This window comes from Botryllus schlosseri, chromosome 1, assembly GCF_051294905.1.
Source record: "Botryllus schlosseri isolate E-star chromosome 1, Bs_hap1, whole genome shotgun sequence".
NCBI lineage: Eukaryota > Metazoa > Chordata > Ascidiacea > Stolidobranchia > Styelidae > Botryllus > Botryllus schlosseri.
The window spans coordinates 32506763-32516050 of NC_137236.1; positions in this window are offsets into that span (position 1 = coordinate 32506763).

The following is a 9288-nucleotide window of genomic DNA, read 5'->3' on the forward strand; positions in this document are numbered from 1 at the left end:
CATTGATTTTGCAAGTGCCCCGACGCTGCACGAAACAGACTGAAGCTGGATGTAACATAATGTAAAAACCCATGCATGGACCGCGTGAACTCGCGAGCTGCGCGTATATTGCTATGAAAATGCTGATGAAACAATGATCAGACGATTCTTATCAGAGTAAAATTTCTACATTGGTTTGTGCCTGTAACTGTTCGAATTTACTGGTATTCCGAAGTATATGACCGGAGAAGCATGTTAAAATCAGAGATGTCCTCGGGAATTTGTCCCGCTTGCCTCTAAAGTTACATTGCTAGTGATATATGCGCGCTTCTCGTAAATGCTATTCTAGAAATACGTCAATTTCAAAGTTAAATATGCATGCAAAAAGCCATTGTACCGCTCAGACATATGTAGAACAGCTAAACCACGAAAGTAGCTATATAGCCTCAAGCTATAATTATAATTATCAGCCAAAATAGAGAATACGAAACCTAAAAAATTAGAAATTAATTGATGTAATGCAATACGCTGCCCAAGTAGGTTACATATCTATGAGATACAAGTCAAGCCTGCGGCAATGGTTGACGGGTAATATATACTTATACACGATATTCAAAATATATTCAAATCAAACCAGAGGTCTAGGGGAGAATCGAGCACTATCAGCAGTCTATAGAACAGACATGGCCGACGCCCAACTGCCCATTTCTATAAATCATGCGTATTTTTTGTTGGGAACGGGTACCCAATAATCAGATATCAGACAATTATAAAAAATTCCTGAAAAATTTCAAAAAAATACACCATAATTTATGTTAATTGTCGAAATAATTTTGGACCCCCTTCGAGCTCGGCCCCTCCAATTGGGAGGTTTTGGTGCGAAAGTTACGGTCCTGAGTAAATCTTACGCAATGTTCATGCCACGCGGAGAAGACTATTCGTTAGTTTCTCGGAGATTAACTTCGAGCTAGTCCAATATTATTTATAACTTACCATGTTATTTCGCCATTCCCAGAAAATAATGCGCTATTGAAATGATATCAGTATCGCTCACGCGTACGAGGCCATACTAAAAAAATATCTTCCGTGAGGCGCACGTGATTGTGAATTCTTATTTCTTCACGGAGCGTAATAGTTACCTTTGTGGAGCACACTTATACCTCGATTTCAGACTTCAGTGATAACACTATTTGGCCCTGACAATGTTCCATCTTAATTTTCACGAATCTGCGCGCCTGCGTGATCCATTGAACAACAGTGCGCAACAACTTAAAATAAAACATCATTTCTGATTTTTGGTGCGCAGCGTAGATTTTCTGTGCGCAGACACCGTTTCAACAATGCGCATTTGCGCACGTGCGCAGCTTAGAGGGAACATTGGACTTGACCCTCAAGCAATGTAAAAATAGTATTTCAACAAATACGAATCCAGGCTGCACCGTAAATTAAATTCGACTAGATTTCATAGTCAAAATGCTGGTAGGCTATATGATCCTTTCCAATGTAGAATATACTGCAGATCGAGCTATGTGGAAAGCTGGGTGAGCCTGACTAATGCTGACTATGAGCTTCTCATAATACTCACGGTCATATAGCCTACCGATATTGTCGCTAATACCGTTAACATGCATGGCGAGCTTTTTCATCGATTTTGCAAGTCCCGCGACGATGCCTGAAACAGACTGAAGCCGGATGTAATTTAATGCTAAACCCGCACGCACGAATCACGTGAACGCGCTGCGCGTATACTATACAGCTGTGAAAATGCTGATGCATTAATGGCCAGTTCACTGAACAATGAATGCTCTTAATAGTGATATACGTGTGGCGATCAACCATTTTCGAAGTATTCTTTTTATATTGTGCTGTGCCTACGGTTGCAACTTACTTTTATTCCTAAGTATTTGAACAGAGAATCATATTAAAATCATAAATGTACTTTAGACTTTGTCCTGATTGCCTTTAAATTAATATTGCAAACAGTATATATATATAAATACATTAGCATAAACATTAAATATCGCGCCGTGTTCACTTGACATATTAAACCACATGATACAACATGCACTCATTGGTTGCTAATTCTGCTGTTCTAAAATTACAATCAGTTATCATATAGCGTTTCAGATTCGTACTTTGCCGTACATTAAGCAATGATTGGAGATATTGGGCTACCAACATTGTCCACACAAAAGGGAATCAGTAGATACAATCTTATGTAGGGGAGACCGGGGACAATTGTAACACTTTTCGTATTTTCCAACATTACGTGTTTTTCTCGTGGAAATTTCACTTCCAAAGTTTTTTATAAAGAAGCCAACAACTCGATAGTTGATATGAAAACTAAATTGGAACTCAATCAACAATAAATCATAAAAATTTTGGGTCGCAAAACTCGTTGCTCAAATGTTACAATCGCCCCGTATCCAGGGGCAATTGTACCACCCTTGCGGGGCAATTGTAACAGTGTTATTTATAACTAAACACAAACTAAATGAACAACGAAAACGGAAGCACAAATTGTAATATTGCATGGAACTAAAGGAAGAGACGTTTGAACGCTTCTAGGCTAAGCCCCATCGCATTTATGGCATCTGAATGCAATATCACCCTTCGTGTCTTGTTCAAGCTTAAAGTGTACAAGAGACTCATTCATTCCATCATCTCCCTACACATATTCGACCTCTTTTACCAAGGTTCTGTTGTTCAGCGGGCATAATGGGTTGGTCATTCGGTCACCTGCGAAGGTGCGAAACCGACCTGGCTAACATATCTTGGTTGAATGGGCCGATGATAGTATAGTAAAACGAGGACGCAACATTGTGTGGCGTCAAAGCTATAATGACATTTATCTGTGCTGTAGAAAATTAACATAAATTGTTCACATCAAATATCAAAATGTAAGTGGGCCATGATCAAAGTCAGAGGACGAGAATTAAGCCATGACTATTGAAGTTCGACACACCAAAATGTTATGTTCGTGCATTTACGTTTTAGTGTCGTACAACTCTTTCTTTCTATAGGATTAGTAATTACAGCCAATCATTCTTTCCTCGTGTGTCGTGCTTGTATTTATACCCTGTGTTCTGTTGTCTCCTCGTCTTTCATTTAACTGAACTCTGGATCGTGTTACTCTGCTGTTAATATACTGATTTCTTATTGCAACCTCGTCGTATTGAGTTATTGATCAAACAAGATCAAGAACATAACAATTGGTGTCAGAAGTAGGATTCGAACCCACGCCTCCATTCGGAGGTCGATCAATATGAGAAAGGGTGGTTGAATCACGAAAATAACCGACCCGTCAGATTCACATCACCACTATTGTATGGCCGTTTCGACAGATGATCATGTTAGAATTGGTATCGCAAGGCAGTATCTGTTCTGGTGAACTTCTGGCTGTTGCAAGATTATTCTGCTGTAGATGAATGGTAATACCAACATATGAACAAAGACATTCAGAATTGATAACATATTGTAACGGGGCAAAAGTAACAGAGTGTTACGATTGCCCCTGACACGCTCGACCATGATTAGTGTCTCAGTATGGTACCTTCCCGGCGATGCAAGTCCTATTCTTTCCATCACCACGGTAGACTATAGTAACATTGTTCCAGCTACACATATTACGTTGTAACTACTTGAGGTACTATTCGTCTAGACAAATTATTCCAGACCAGAAAAACTTTACTCAAGGGTCAAAAATTTCGTTTTTTGCAAATTATTCCGGGGTTACGCATCGTAGCTCAACGTAACTCCAGATATAATAGGAGAGATAACTACTGCATGCACACTTGAAATATCAAGCTGATTTCTCCATCCTACTAGCGGTGAGGTCGATTGTTACATTTGCCCCTAGTTACATTTGTCCCCGGTCTCCCCTAAATGATAATTGAGCCGACAATACCCTGATCTCCATCATAACAGTTTCAAAGCAATATTTATAGAATGTACAATGTACACCATGGATAGAACTGTCTCAATGATTTTATATCATCGCATGTCATAGGAAGGTATTTGAAAGCCAATTTCGTCTATTAGAAACTCCTTTATACCAGTATTCAAACGAACGTCTTAGCAGTGAATTTCGTCATCCACAGCCGGCGACTTCCACGCCATAACCGAGTCTGCAAAAAGTAGCTAGTATGGGAAACCTAATACATGCTCAAACTTGGTCAGTATCAGAACGCAGAAATGCAGTAAATACACAATGTAACAGTGCTTTTAACCTTTTTGGATACCGATTCGCCTTTTTTTTGAAATTGAAATTCGTTCGCTCAAAACAATCAAAAATTGTTATAGTTTGCATGATGTCTAGGGAAATAAGCTCCAACACGATAATGGAGAATAGGCACATTAGAGCTCGCTACCTTATGATACACATCTCAGACTTGCGTTCTGTTTTTATATTTCGATTTCCCATTTCCTGTCTCGCGAGTTAATGGAAAGAGCAAAGATCTCTCACTCGAAACTTAATAACAGTTCGAAAACCTTCAATAACCAACAACCAGCCTCTTGAACCACGAAAAAAATCAGAGATTTTGTGGCATCTCGCCGAGCCTCACACCTGAACAATATGGCAATTGTAATATTACAGTTGCATGCCACGATTTTAAGGACACGCATGACATAAACTACCGAACTTGCAGAACACAATTGTACGCAACACGAAACCTGTCTGACGCACGTGATTTCAAATAGGAGTGATTTAAATTCCCCTGCTCGTTGTATTTGTACTACTGTCCACTCAGATTGCAAGAACAGGACTTTTCAGTGCCAACTGCCGACAACAGAGCGTATCGATTTGGAAAGGCTTGGCCGCGTTTGGCACCGCATTTTATCAGCGGTATGTTGGCCAAACTTTACATCTTCAGGTGCCCCGACAATCCGACATAGAAGGGTTTGGCTTCGAAATGAATGTGTCTCGCGCTCGTTGCACACCCCTACAGTAGTTCATCTCAACGGTCTTCGACCAAGTCTTTCAGAAAACCAGTCGTACGAATCCTATCATGAATTCATGACAAAGGTCGCAGATTCTCATGAACAAGCCATATTTTTGCGTGTCTCGATTATTGGATATAGTATGCAACAACAGTGACCCTGGATATGTAAAAATCATCGCCGGATTTTTTGCAATAAATTCAACAAATACTACATACATATCAATAGATAGTTCTGGTAACGTGTCGACCTATCATCATATATTCTTTGCGGCCAATACTTTAATAACCCTTGAAGGGGTGAGAATTTGCGCTGCAGCAAACTGCAAATGTGAGTCTGTAATGTTGGTACTAATCAATGAGCTCTTACAATGTTGTGCAACGTTATTCTACTCAGCTAGATTGACAGTCATATATACAACAATTTCATGGGGTTGGCAGCAGTGGCGAAGCAGCAGGTGCTGCCGCCCATGGCTTTTGTTGAAAATGCCGCCCCATAAGCCCACCGCAGCAAATTTCGACATAGTTTCAAGCACTATTTTCAATAAAAATATTTACAAATAATATGCCGCGTATCAGAAGCTCTATATTGCTTGAGAAAGAAGCCCATCTCCGCGTTTATAAGGCCAAAAACAATAATGACAAGAAATGGAGAACGAATGTATTAGTCCAGGGGCGGCCAACCCGTCACCCGCGAGAAGATTTTGAGTGGCTGGCGAAATAATTCGCGAAATTAACTGTAATATTAAATAATAAATATTCCATGTAATTTAGTACTCTTATATATATCTTCTGCTATAGGTGCAACAAAGTATGTAATTTACTGTGAATTTGCAAGGTCCACCAAAAGTTTGATAAGCTTTACCGCGAAATTTGGGTTGGTAATGACTTGAGCATCATTTCCGACGCAATGGCGTAGCCAGGGGCCAGCCAGATTTTTCATAAGATCTTCGTATATGATCGTAAAGTAGAATATTTCGTGGTAGATTTATTTGACTCGATATTTTTATAAGCACTTAGCGCGATTTATTGTCACTCAAATTCTTGCTTATAGTACTCCCTCCTTAAAATTCACCGAATTGAGTCTGACAATACTCGCAATTATGAGAGAACGTGTCGTCCAACATCCGATTTCGCATCTGCATTTGTAGAAAGATGATACGTGATGATGAAACATTCGTACAAAATTAGACGCCTCTACGCCGGAATCTACGATATTTATATGCCTAAGCGCCGAATATTCCTGTCTTGTCAAATGAGCCCAGCGGCATACAAAGGCGACCCGCAATATATGCAAGTGGCATAGGTATTGGCCGAACTCATTCATTATAACTTAGAAAAATGTTAGCGCTTGGCGCGGTTAGTTCACGAGCGCACTATGCACGCTGACTTTTCACGACATAATTGTTATCGATTTTGATGCCTAGTAATATACGTCTTGTTTCCAGGGTTGTAATGACTCGAGTCAGACTCGAGTCACGATTTTCTGATGACTCGACTTGACTCGAGTCCTTTTCTAAAAATACGGAAATCACTTGACTCGATTCGAGTCAATCTGTGTATTGACTCGACTTGGACTCGAGTCATTGCGCATGACTCGAACCAAGTCATATGACTTGAGACCAAGACGGCCAAGACCGATATTTCATTGTGATTTCGAAGAATAGTAAAGAAACCACCCTATCGGGTCGGGACTTCGACTATTGGTACTGGTACTTAAAAAGGCGACCAGAAACTGATAAAAGTGAGGAAAATTAGTATATTACAAACGCGAACCAGTCGATATCACCAAACAGAGTTATAAAAGTGGGCTTAACAAGACTTTAACTGGAAACTAAGCAGTCAACACGATGACTTGGACTCGGACTCGAGTCACAATACCATGAGTCGGACTCGAATACCGGGTCGATGACTTGGACTCGGTGGTGAATTGAAAATGACTCGACTTGACTCGTGTCAAAACTATAAAAGTGAGATTAACTAGTGACTCGGTTACAACCCTGCTAGTTTCCGTATAGTCCGGCTCGCTCCAATCGAACGACTCAAGAAAGGTCATGAAAATTCAACATCCAAGTGGCCTGCTCAATGATTCCCAAATCTCATGTGGCCCTTTGACCGAAAAGGTTGGCGCCATGTATTGGACAAATAAAAAAAATCAATAGCCGCCTTAAAACTGAACTCTTCGGGCTTTCAGCGGAACGAAATCAGCGACAATATTCTAAAAATCAAGTTTTTGAACGTAGTCCATTTCTATAAAAAGAATGGATATAGGTGATAGCCGATCCTCATTCATGGTATAACGTAAATAAGACTTTATCAGTTTGAGCTTTGAGAAGCTCCTCTCAGAGCTCGCAATTGAAACACAAACGGTCAGACACAAATGGTGTCGAATCAAGTACGCGTGATCTAACTAACCACCGTAAAACATCGAACGCTGTTGCATTACGATCAAAAGTGGTTTCACTGCTCCGCACCAGCCTCTTAAATATGTCAATTTCTTCATCTAACTCTAATTTAACAATAGAATACTGTTTTTAACAGAAGTCTATTGTTGTTGTTCTTAGTATTGTACATATGATGTTCGGCTACAATGGCCTTTTACACCAGGTCTTAAGAGTCTGACAAAGCCATTAGAGTCACAACTGTCTGCCGGTGAGGATAACGAATTCAGCCACTGGTAGTAAAATACGTGGATCTGATAACAGCATTGTGAGCTGAAACGGTATGCCTGGATTCGCCGCTGTCGTCTTCCAGTGATTACGGTGGGTCGAATAGCGTTGGCAATGAATTGAAAAGTGTTCGACCGTCTCGTCGACGTATCGCATAAACCCATCTCGTGACATACAATTCTGCGAAGGTGCCAGTGGATTTTACAGTGGCCCGTTTGCAATCTTATCAGAATTGATGAGATTGTTCGCGAGGATATGCTGCAGCTTGGCATGATTGGCCATACAGTGGTGACCCGCAATATATGTGAGTGATATTAGTATCGGCCGAACCAATGTAAAACATCGAACGCTGCTGCATTACGATCAAAAGTGGTTTCACTGCTCCGCACCAGCCTCCTAAAATATGTCAATTTCTCCATCTAACTCCAATTAAACAACAGAATACTGTTCATAATCGAAAGCTATTGTTTCCTCTTTGATTCCGGCTGGTCGGGACAACGGAACGACCGCGAAATAGCTGTCTAAGTTTGAACATCGGCATTGTTCCGAATATTCGCTCGATATAATTTCCATTATCATGGTCAATTTGGTCATCGTGTTGCGGCGCTCCGATTATTTGGAACAATCGGTCTTGATGGCTGTTTCGGATTGGTCCAATTGCCATGCTCACATTTTAATTTGTGTTTTCGGAATCAGTGCGACACTAGCTTTTGATTTAGACCAGTGGATTAAATTTGAGGTCTCGGGTCGCCATGCAGCTATAGGACTACAAATTATACGCTGCTTTTAGCCGGCTGTGTACTCTGTGCACTGTGCAGTAGGGGTCTTCAAAATGACTTCTTTTCTCTATTTGTACTGGCTACTTGATAAAATTGTGAGGTTAGCTAATTTAGGCCTACACGCCAAATTACAACCAGTATAGCCTCAATTCCAACCAGTATAGCCTCATTGCTACAGGAGAAATAAGTTTCTATTTATCACATAAAAATAAATACCAATATAATTGAAAATTATCTGTTCGCTCCATCAAAGTGTTAGGTTGTCTACAGAAACGATGTTCACCAAATTTGGTTCAAACCCAAGTCGTGGAAGTGGAGTTATTGCAGTCGCAAAATTTGGATTTGAATAAAATAGTAAATTAGTAATAATAAATATTTAAAGAATTGGTCACCGTAAATACTATTTTATTCATAATCCAAATTCTTCGACGGCCATAACTCCGCTTCCACTGGTTGGAATTGAACCAAACTTGGTGAACATCGTTTGTTTGTTTGTTTTTGGGGTATTCATGGTGTTTGTCGACTACTATGGTCATTTACACCAGGCCGATATTCTTCTTAATATCCGTAACTGCCGACTTATAGCACGGCCCACCTCTAGGCTTTTGTAAGACACCGCTGACGCGGATGAGGTGGCGAGGAGGAGCCTAGGTAAACCTCCAACACTTAGGTATCGGAATTCGGAAGTCGACCTCGGTCGGACTCGAACCCGCACCCATTGGTGTTGCAGCCGCGGATTATACCACTGCGCTATCTCGCCACGTGAACATCGTTTCTATAGACAGCCTAACACTTTCATGGGGTGAACAGAAATTTTCAAATGTTTTGGTATTTACTTGTATATAGTAAATAGAAACTTTCTTCTCTTGTAGCAATGTGTCTACTGGTTGGAATTGAGCCAAAGTTGGTGTGTAGGCTTGC